This window comes from Hemibagrus wyckioides, linkage group LG04, assembly GCF_019097595.1.
Source record: "Hemibagrus wyckioides isolate EC202008001 linkage group LG04, SWU_Hwy_1.0, whole genome shotgun sequence".
Classification (NCBI taxonomy): Eukaryota; Metazoa; Chordata; class Actinopteri; order Siluriformes; family Bagridae; genus Hemibagrus; species Hemibagrus wyckioides.
The window spans coordinates 26,248,699-26,260,604 of NC_080713.1; the positions used below are offsets into that span (position 1 = coordinate 26,248,699).

Consider the following 11,906-nt stretch of genomic DNA (forward strand, 5'->3'; position numbering starts at 1 on the left):
CTCTCTCTCTGTGTCCTCCCTCTCTCGTCTCTCTCCTTTCCTCTCGCTGTCCTCCCTCTCGTCTCTCTCTCTGTCCTCTCTCTCATTTGCTCTTTCTGTCCTCCCTCTCCTGTCTCCTCTCTCTGTCCTCCCACTATTTCGTATCCTCTGTCCTCTCTGTCCTCTCTCTCTTGCTCTGTCCTCCCTCTCTTTTGTTTCCTCTGTCCTCCCTCTCCCGTTTCCTCTCTCCGTCCTCCCTCTCTCATCTCTCTCTCCCTGTCCTCTCTCTCTCTCTCTCTCTCTCTGTGTCCTCCCTTTCTTGTTTCTCTCTGTCTTCACTCTCTCGTCTCTCTCAGTTCTCTTTCTTTCCTCCATCTCTCGTCTCCCTTTCATGTCACTCTCTTTCTGTCCTCCCTCTCTCGTTTCTCTCTCTGTCCTCCCTCTCTTATTTCTCTCTGCCTTCACTTTCTCAGTTCGTTTTCTTTCCTCCATGTCTCGTCTCTCTCTCATCTCCATACACCCATCCCTTGCAACTCACTCTATTGCTTTCTCTGTCCTCTCTCAGTTTTCTTTCTCTCTCAATTACTTTCTTTCTCCTTCTCATTAGCCTGATCTAGATTTCCAGTTGCCTCAGAGCAGCAGGTTGCAGGTTTGATCCTGAGCTCAGGTTCCTGTCTGGTTCTGCAGGTTTCTTCTCACCTAGTAAGAACATCACAGACGGAATGTTGACCATCCTGAACCTACTGCAGTGATTCTCACCTAACACTCGGTGTTCCAGTGAGACCCTGACTGACCCTGAACCTGTGTGACCATCTCTTACTGAAAGTTAGAGAAAAGAACTAAAGATATGGAATAACACTGAGATCATCCCCTCACCAGAGCATGAGGACAGGACGCACTGAGCTGGAGAAAACGTCCTTCACATGTGGCATAATGTGGCGTTTTTTTTCTCTTAATTAAGCAAAGCTCTGTTAAGCATCTTCCACAAACCCAGTCCATTAGCCGGCTCCTCTGAGCGTGTTTATCGTGTTATTAGACTTCACGCTGCATGCTGAGGCAGACACTAAGCCGTGTTTACCCCGAGAGAGGGGTAATAACCTGCTAATAAACAACCTGGTCAGTGTCACAACACCATCAGTGTGACCTCAGTCTTATACTCGTGTGTAAGGTGAATCAGGGGCAGTGGTGTCTGGCGTGGACACTGTGGGGTTAACGGAGTCAGAGTATTGATCTGGGATCAGTTCTTCTGCTTCATACTCAGCAGGACAGGAAATGGCAAACAGCTGATCTTACACTTTAACTGCCAGACGTCTAACGACTCCTCATGAAACATCTGGCTGAGACACGGGAGGAAGATACGGTGGAATTAAGAATGAAAAACCAGAGCAGAAAGAGTGAAGGACGTCCTCACCATGTGTCTCAGTGCTCACTGAACTGAAGTCTTCATCATCATCACGCTCAGATCAGTCATCCTCAAGCTCTTGACAATAGAAACCTTTCCTTTCTACTTATAGGAATAAGCTCTTCCAGTCTTTCTTTGTCCTCCCTCTCTTGTATCTCTGTCTGTCCTCCTTCTCTCATCTCTCTCAGTCGGTCCTTCTCTCGTCTCTCTCTCTCTGTCTGTCCTCCCTCTCTCTGTCCTCCATCTCTTGTCTCCCTCTCTGTCCTCCCTCTCTCATCTCTCTCTCTCCATCCTCCATCTCTTGTCTCTCTCTGTCTGTCCTCTCTCTCCGCCCTCCCTCTCGTCTCTCTCTCCATCCTCCCCGTCTCGATTCTCTCTCTGTCCTCCCCTTCTTGATTCTCTCTCTGTCCTCCATCTCGTCTCCCTCTCGCTCATCCCCCTCACTCTGTCCTCCCTCTCTCCTCTCTCTATCCACCCTGTCTCATCTGTCCTCCCCCTCTTGTCTCTCTCTGTCCACCCTCTCTCTCTGTCCTCACCTTCTCATTTCTCCCTGTCCTCCTGCTCTGGTTTCTCTCTCTCTCTGTCTATTCTCCCTCGCTCATCTCTCTTTTTGTCCTCCCTCTCTCGTTTCTCTCTCTGTCCTCATGCTCGTTTTCATCTCTCTCTCTCTGACCTCCCTCCCTTGTTTTTCTCTCCCTCTTTCTTCTCTCTGCTCTTTCTCATCTTTATCCCTCTATCACTTTCTTTCTCCCCCCCCCTCTCTCTGCCCTCTCTTCTCTCTCTCCTTCTGTCCGCTCTCAATTTCCTTCCCCTCTCTCAATTTTCTCCCTATTTCTCATCTTTATCCCTCTATCACTTTCTTTCTTTCTCTTTCTTTCCCTCTCTCTCTCTCTCTCTGCCCTCTCTCTCCCCTTCTGTCTGCTCTCAATTTCCTTCCCCTCTCTCAATTTTCTCCCTATTTCTCATCTTTATCCCTCTATCACTTTCTTTCTCTCTTTCTTTCCCTCTCTCTCTCTCTCTCTCTCTGCCCTCTCTCTTCTCTCTCTCCCCTTCTGTCTGCTCTCAATTTCCTTCCCCTCTCTCAATTTTCTCCCTATTTCTCATCTTTATCCCTCTATCACTTTCTTTCTCTCTTTCTTTCCCTCTCTCTCTCTGCCCTCTCTCTTCTCTCTCTCCCCTTCTGTCTGCTCTCAATTTCCTTCCCCTCTCTCAATTTTCTCCCTATTTCTCATCTTTATCCCTCTATCACTTTCTTTCTTTCTCTTTCTTTCCCTCTCTCTCTCTCTCTCTCTCTCTCTCTCTCTCTCTCTCTCTCTCTCTCACACACACACTCATCTGATCTAGATTTCCAGAAGCTTGTTTCTTCTCTTGATATTTTTACAGATTATGAAACCAGGAACTCCGTGACACCGTACACTCGACTTCATTTTTTTTTTTCTAACTTCACCAAAAATACACACAGCACGTTTAAATAAATTAATTAATAAACAAGAACTAAGGCCAAGGTTTCCAGTGTGTCTCTCGAGCGCCTGACATCTGAGAAGGACGAAAAGAAGAGGAGGAGAAAGAGTCAAATATCCTGAGAGAAGACACTCCCTCCTCTGATTCGATACGCAAGCCTCCAGGACCACATGGAGGACTAAAACGTCATGCGCACACACACCTGGCAAGTAATTAAAAGCTTTTCGTCTTCAGGAAAGGTCTGCGCCGCGATGTGGTGGGCGGAGTTTCACCAAAAAGCCACCAGAGAGAGTCTGCTTTTTCTACACAACGTATGCTGGGAATTTTCACACACCAAACACCAGCCCTCTGACAGGAAGTTCTCACGCATGGAAGTGATGTCATAAAACGAATAGAAGGGACGCAAGTACAGACATATAAGCTAATATCATATGTAGTACATACACTACATTGCCAAAAGTTTTGGGACGGCTCCCTTTACATGCACATGAATGTAATATGGAGTTGGTCCATCCTTGACAGCTATAACAGCTTCATCTCTTCTGGGAAGGCTTTCCACAAGGTTTAGGAGTGTTTATGGGAATTTTTTTGACCATTCCTCTAGAAGCGCATTTGTGAGGTCAGACACTGATGTTGGACGAGAAGTTCTGGCTCACAGTCTACACTATAATTCATCCCAAAGGTGTTCTATCAGGTTGAAGTCAGGACTCTGTGAAGTTCCTCCACACCAAACTCTCTCATCCATGTCTTTATGGACCTTGCTTTGTGCGCTGGTGTGCAGTCATGTTGGAACAGGAAGGGGTCATCCCCAAAAGTTAGGAGCATGAAATTGTCCAAAATGTCTTGATATGCTGAAGCATTAAGAGTTCCTTTCACTGGAACTAAGGGGCCGAGCCCAACCCCTGAATTCAATGACTTGGAGGGGTGTCCCAAAACTTTTGGCAATATAGTGTATAAACTTGTGAACGATCCTCAGAAACCCCGTCACTATGAGCTGAAAGAGGGAATTGCTGAGCACAGAGGAAGACGGCCCCTAAATCATAAAGCCTGATCAATCAATAAAAGAGACTGAAAACTTGATAGCGCTCTCAGCGTCTAGCAACAACCAATATGGCGTCATGATGTCACAGCACCAGCCAATGGGAGCAGTGGATGTGTCCGGTCTGGCCTTTTAGGTGTCTAGGGTTAGATGCAAGGCTAAAAGAGAAAGCGGTGTGACGTCGTGTTCGGGCTTCACCGTTCGCTAATACGACAAATAGGACAAGAAAAGCAACGTAATGAACAGCTCTGCTTCATCACTGCAGGTCAAAGCACAAGAAGAGAGACAGGAAAACAAATCAGAGCCGAAACAAAACCTCGCGCTTCTCCTCACTACCGTTACGCTAAAAACACTGAGGAACCAGGCTAACTCTTTACAAAGTCAGAAATATTGCACAGATGATCTAAACTAGACAGCTGCTAAAGATGTAACGATGGTTGCCATGGTTACAGCCTGCTCATCATTCGGTTCAGTTATTTTCCTGCTTCATTGGTTGTAAGCTTTCGGATATTTTGCATCCCGTCACCTGATAAGACCAAGATTAGATCGCTAAAAACAGACAGCATAAAGTTTACATCATTTATATTGTGAATATTCTTTAAAGTGTAGAGCTTTTACACGTCCAGATGAAGTCATGTCATTATCACATACGAGATTTTATTCTCGTCCAAATCATATCACACTTTCTCTCCCTGTCTGTCTCTCTCTCTCTCGGTCTCTCTCCTTCTCTGTCTGCCTCTCTCTCTCTCTATCTGTCTGTCTGTCTCTCACTCTGTCTGTCTGTCTGTCTCTGACACTCTCTCTCTCTATCTCTCAGTTTCTCTCTCTCTCTCTCGGTTTCTCTCTCATGTTGTCTTTCTCTTCCTCTGTCTTCTCTCTCGCTCTCTGTCTCTCTCTCCCACTCTCTGTCTGTCTGTCTCTGACACTCTCTCTCTCTCTCTCTATCTCTCAGTTTCTCTCTCATCTTGTCTCTCTCTTTCTGTCTCTCTTCCTCTGTCTTCTCTCTCGCTCTCTGTCTATCTCTCCCACTCTGTCTCTCTCTCTTGGTACAGATTCAGTTCTATCATGTGGAATAAGAATTTGTTATAATTACACGATAGTAACCGCTCAGCTGTTCATCCTCACACTGAATCCCAGTTAAAAGCTACAAAAGAGTAAAGCTACAAACTGGTGTTGGTCATGTGACCTACAAAACAGTCAGCGCAACCTGACTAGCCACGCCCCCTCCAGTCTCTATAACAATGAGGAGAGTCTAGTACCAGAGTCTGATAAATCCACTCGCATACACGAGTATATACATTATATATTTGATTATTTAACATCGTTCAACTCTGGTGTACCTTCCTCCTGGTTGCCGTGGTTTCCCAGGATGCACTTCATCACCGATTTCTAAAAATTCTACATCGTTCACATCGAACTCGTGGTGGTGGTGGAGGTAGAGGGGACCCTCAATCACCTCCTGAAATCCTGCACCATGTGGATTAACAAATCCACTATTGAGCTGTTAAAGAAAAAAAATCAATCCGATCGGCTTCTGTGTCGATAGCCTTCTCTCGAGATCTGCCGTTCTACGGATTGATAAAACTCAACACGGCGTAGTGATCTGACGAGCCGAGAACAAAGCTGAATAAGCTGAAAAACACATCAAACCTGGGCTTTGGTCTGTGTTTGGTCTGTGTTCTGACGCTGAGGAAACGCTCAGTCGGGCTCGTAACATGCGTCTTGCTCGATCCTCAGTCTACGTTCTACACAGCACTTTAACTTCTTTTCCGCTTTCTGACTCAGTGCCTGAGTCACCAGCATGGCAAATTCCTGGTAAGTGAAACGTTACTTAAAGGAAACTCTGAAGCCCCAGAATGCAACACGACTCGCAGTCTCAGCTACATACAGAGCTATGAGATGACGAGCCTCAGATCCTTCAGAGCCTGAAGCACTAAAGCGCCGCTGCATCGCTCTCTTTAAGCCAGAGATGCAGCCATGTCAAAGCCAAAAAAAAATAACACCTCATGTATATCGAAGATGCTCGAGTCAACACGTAGGTAGGTAGGTAGAGGACGAGCGCTTTGGCGTGTACCCTGCACGACTACTCAGACGCAGCATATGGATCCCTCACATGTTGCTGTCTCGCTCGTGGGATTCCTCCGAGAGTCCCGAGTGCCAAACAGTGGGATTACCCCAGTTTCTGTCCTGGACCATCCCAAGGCTCGGCTCGCTTCAGTTCACTTCATTTCACAGTGGCTTCTCTCAAGCCAAAGCCTGCACCGCCTGGTGGATCTCCAGCACCGAATGTCTGTCGGAGTGTTTCCGTTTGGCACAACAAACGTTTCGACTCTGGGACATGACTCGGGATCTGTTAGACCGGACAAATTTCCTGATGACGGAAATGCGAATGCATGGAGATGCTCTCTCTCTCTCACACACACACAAGCTCCTAATCCTTTAGAGTCTGATGAGAGCTGCTCTTCCACACAGCCACACCTCAGCTGACAAACTGCCCTGGTGTGATCCTGGTTACATTCCCAGCACCACTTTCACACCTTAAAACCATCAGCTTTATCTAACGTTCCAATACAAAGTAGACCTGAAACACTGCCCAATGTCCATTTCACAATCATAAAAACAACGACTAATATATACATATATATGCATATATTATATATATATATATATATATATATATATATATATATATATATATATATATATATATATATATAATCTCAATATATTATAATACGCACGCGCACACATATATACAAATCATATCTAAATATGCATGCATATATTAACATTATGCATTTAAGTCATTACTCGGAATGCATTCGTACGGTTATATAAATTCTTCGTACAGGTATATTAGTAGAGAAAAAGATTCCTATATATATAAAAAACGAGCAAAATCCATTATTATATATCCTGTCAAATCCATATCAGTAGTTAGCCTAGCAAGCTGCTAAAACAAGACCTCCACTAGGCTTTCTGATTAAACTGCGCTTGAAAGGTAACAGAATAGATAAAAAAGATTTTTTAAAAACCATAGTAGGATATAAAGGTGTAAATAAATCAGTGTTTGTGGAGTCTGCAGAAGCTACAGCGCCCTGACACGGCAGCTCAAGCTAATTACCGCTAATAACTCACCGTGCTGGATCCCCTTCTCTCTCTGCCTCTCCTCCGGCACTGGGCAGACGGCTTCAACTCCGCGGACTTCTCTGGGGGTTTTACTTCGGTTTTAATTCGGTTTTAATTCGGTTTATCATCCAAAGCGGAACCCGAACACAAGCCTGTAGGAATATAAAAAAAAAAACGGAATACACTGCTGCCTCTCTCTCTCTCTCCCTCCCTCCCTCTCTACCTCTCTCTCTCTCTCAGGCAGGCCTGCAGAAGAGGAAATGGGCTCCGTTTAAAAAAAAACAGTGCGCATGCGCGAAGGCCAAACGCTGCGCTGGGTGCTCACTACGCACGCGTGAACACACGCGCTACAGGCCCGTTCGGTGTGCAGTGCGCATGCGCAAAAAATAGAAAAATTCTTTATAAAAATAGAATTTTTGTTTGTTTGTTTTTACCTCATACATGTTCTAAATCATTTCGTGTGTAACGCATAAGTACAATATTAATATTACTACGCTACTCTGTTTATTAATTTACTTACTGTTTAATTTTTTGAACATCATTGCGCCGCCCACCGTCGCTTATATTATAATTGGTTCACCCGCGCCCCCGTGTGGCCGAAAGGGTTTATTGCGCTTCAAAACTAATGCACTAAAGCAAGCAAGCAAACAAACAAACAAAACAAACATAATCTGTTTATGCATATGCACCGATCAGGCATAACATTATGACCACCGACAGGTGAAGTGAATAAGACTGATTAGTACCTGTTAGTGGGTGGGATATATTAGGCAGCAAGTTAACATTTTGTCCTCAAAGTTGATGTGTTAGAAGCAGGAAAAATGGACAAGAGTAAGGATTTGAGCGAGTTTGATGTAGGGCCGAATTATGATGGATAGACGACTGGATCAGAGCATCTCCAAAACTGCAGCTCTTGTGGAGGTGTTCCCGGTCTGCAGTGGTCAGTATCTATCAAAGTGCTCCGAGGAAGGAACAGTGGTGAACCGGTGACAGGGTCATGGGCGGCCAAGGCTCCTTGATGCACGTGGGGAGAGAAGGCTGGTCCGTGTGATCCGATCCAACAGACGAGCTACTGTTGAACAGATTGCTGAAGAAGTTAATGCTGGTTCTGGTAGAAAGGTGTCAGAATACAGAGTGCAGGACGGGTCAGGGCTGTTCTCGCAGCAAAAGGGGGACCAACACAATATTAGGCAGGTGGTCATAATGTTATGCCTGGTCGGTACTGTAGGTAATACACAGTAACATTAAGTGTTTTGAAAAGAAAGATAAGGTGAGAGATTATTTCCCTTACTCTGTTTATTCCCTTACTTTTTCCCTTAAGATACTGAAAAAGAAGCAAAAGTCAGTTATCTACAGACAAAAGACCATTAAAGACATCAAAACAACATTTTAAAAACAGTAAAATATCATAGTCAAGTCACTGGTCTTAAAATTAATCATGGTATCTATCTATCTATCTATCTATCTATCTATCTATCTATCTATCTATCTATCTATCTATCTATCTATCTATCTATCTATCTATCTATCTATCTATCTATCTATCTACATATTACAGCTCCAAGATCCCTGCTCTGATCCTGAAGTCTGGTTCACTTTAGTTAATGTGTGTGTGTGTGTGTGTGTGTGTGTGTGAATGCTTCTTCTGAAGAACATGGCAGAAGGTGGAGTGTTTAGGAAAAATTGCCCCTGTGTGTGAGACTGGTGTCCTGGGGTGTATTAATGCCTTATAGCCAGTGCTCCTGGGATCAGCTCCAGATTCACAGACACTCTGATCTGGAATAAATACTGATGAGAGACTTATCTGAATTAAAGCTTTACACACTTCTACAAGCCACAGGCTTCCCCATTAAGGATATAATAAAATAGTTTAATAATTTAATTTAATAATTTATTCTTATTTCTAGGTATTTTTTTTTTTTTTACATATATATTATTTATATTCAGTTCCATTCCGTTCCATTCAATCCAATTCCATTCCATTCTATTCCATTCCATTTAATTCTGTTCCATTCCATTATATTCTATTCTATTTAATTCTATTTAATTCAACACAATTTTCTTTGTATAGCGCTTTTAACACTGGACATTGTCTCAAAGCAGCTTCACAGAACATAAGGAACATAGAACAAAAGTCCTAGATGTTAGACAAAATCATCCCTAGTGAGCAAATCTGAGGCGACTGTGGTGAGGAAAAGCTCCCTTAGAGGGTGTGAGGAAGAAACCGTGAGAGTGTGATTATGAATTATTATAAACACCGGAGAGTGTGATTATGAATTATTATAAACACCGGAGAGTGTGATTATGAATTATTATAAACACCGGAGAGTGTGATTATGAATTATTATAAACACTGTAGAGTGTGATTATGAATTATTATAAAAACTGTAGAGTGTGATTATGAATTATTATAAAAACTGGAGAGTGTGATTATGAATTATTATAAACACTGGAGAGTGTGATTATGAATTATTATAAACACCGGAGAGTGTGATTATGAATTATTATAAAAACTGGAGAGTGTGATTATGAATTATTATAAACACTGGAGAGTGTGATTATGAATTATTATAAACACCGGAGAGTGTGATTATGAATTATTATAAGCACTGTAGAGTGTGATTATGAATTATTATAAACACTGGAGAGTGTGATTATGAATTATTATAAACACTGGAGAGTGTGATTATGAATTATTATAAACACTGTAGAGTGTGATTATGAATTATTATAAACACTGGAGAGTGTGATTATGAATTATTATAAACACCGGAGAGTGTGATTATGAATTATTATAAACACTGGAGAGTGTGATTATGAATTATTATAAACACTGGAGAGTGTGATTATGAATTATTATAAACACTGGAGAGTGTGATTATGAATTATTATAAACACCGGAGAGTGTGATTATGAATTATTATAAACACTGTAGAGTGTGATTATGAATTATTATAAACACCGGAGAGTGTGATTATGAATTATTATAAACACTGGAGAGTGTGATTATGAATTATTATAAACACCGGAGAGTGTGATTATGAATTATTATAAACACCGGAGAGTGTGATTATGAATTATTATAAACACTGGAGAGTGTGATTATGATCAATGTCCTTTCTACAGTCATGTACAGTCAGTTGTGTGATGCAGACACAGCATGTAGAATGTTAGTGTGTGTATTAATTAGGAGGCTGTTGTCGTTCTCAAAGTCCACATAGGGTTGCCTTCGTTGCTTTGATATACCCAAAATCCTCATGAAGCAGAATCTAACTGGAGCTGCTGGAGATCTAAATCTCAGTAGCCTAGCTCACTGAGATTCCTCTGTTCAGCACTTTGGTCCAAGAAAGCTGCTTTTAATATTTCCTGATGAATACAGTAGAAGTGACTTGAATCAGTTGTAGTGATGTGAGTTGACCAGCAGGGAGCGTGAGAGGATCACTGGAACTGAGTGGAACTCTGAGATGAAGAGATCTGATGAACCGAGATGTGGAGATCAGGTGCTGAAACAGGTGGACCATGCAAACACACTTCATTTGTATCTTAGTGCTGACTGTGGAACCACAGCAGGAGGTGATACAGGATGTGCATGCACATGTTTGCACACATATATGGACATGCACACACACACACACACTCACACTCACATACACACACACACAGACACACACACACATACACACACACTCACACTCACATACATACACACACACTCACACACACACACATACACACACACTCACATACACACACACTCACACACACACACTCACACTCACATACACACACACACACACATACATACACACACACCTGCATGCACATATTTGCACACACACACACACACACACACACACACATACATACATACACACACCCACACACACATACATGCACACACCTACATGCACACACACACACATACACACACACACACATAAAGCATGTTTTGCATACATGCAACATTCAGCCAATCAGGATGTGCATCACAGATTATAAAATGCTACCCGCAGATGTTGCTATAAGGAAAAGCTAGAATGTACATTAAAACACACACACACACTTTAAATGGGCAAAAAAGTGATAAAATACCCTCTATGGCGTGAATAAATGTGATGAAATGCTCTCTTGGGTGTTTCTGTTCCTGAGAAAACATGACAAAATTCCCTAAAGGGTGACGAAAGACTGGAGAGAATAGTACTCTAAATAAGCATTGGAGTGAAGAGACAACATGCGGTAAAGACATTGTGTGTTGATGATCATGATCAGATTGTCATTATTTTCCGGAGAGTGTGTGTGTGATCATGCTCTGAGAGGAACAGGCTTCAGGTGTGTCCATGTAGGCCATTTCCTTGATAGTATCAGTGCATCAGTGTCCAGAGCCGGGGCATCACTCTGCACTCGTGTTACACTCAGCTGCAGAGAGAAATGCGGCGCTCAGGAAGACTCGCACGTGCTTCCCAGAAGGATGGAAGAGCAGGTGTGTGAAACTGGAGCTCCATTCAAAGAACGAGGACAGGACGAAGAAAAGAAAGGGACATTTAAAGTAAAAAAGGATATAGGAATATGCAAAACAAAAACACTGAGAGAGAGAGAGAGAGAGAGAGAGAGAGAAAGAAAGAAAGAAACTCTGAGACAAATGAGAGGGAAAGACAGTTCTGAACTGAATAGAGATGGAGAGATAGAAGGGGAAGAGTGAGACAGAGGTAGAGAGGGACATGGAGAGATAGTAAAAGATATTGCAGTGAGAGAGAGAGAGAGAGAGAGAGAAAGAGAGAGATCAGTAGACAAAGAGTGTCTGGGTGAGCCAGACAGACAGAAAAAATAGGAGTAGAGGTCAGATAGAAAGAGAGAGAGAGAGAGAGAGAGAGAGAGAGAGAAAACAGAGAGTGAAAG

The 11,906-nt window shown here is 42.9% G+C and overlaps 1 protein-coding gene across 1 annotated transcript in view; it reads right to left on the reverse strand.

Moving 5' to 3' along the window:
- The window catches only part of LOC131352154 (tyrosine-protein kinase CSK), a 34,086-nt gene extending 26,805 nt beyond the window's left edge, over positions 1 to 7,281 (reverse strand). Inside the window, exon 1 of the mRNA XM_058388084.1 lies at positions 7,020 to 7,281. The gene's annotated coding sequence lies outside the window, so the exon portion shown is untranslated. The remainder of the gene's footprint in view (positions 1 to 7,019) is intronic.
- Between the last annotated feature and the right edge of the window lie 4,625 nt (positions 7,282 to 11,906).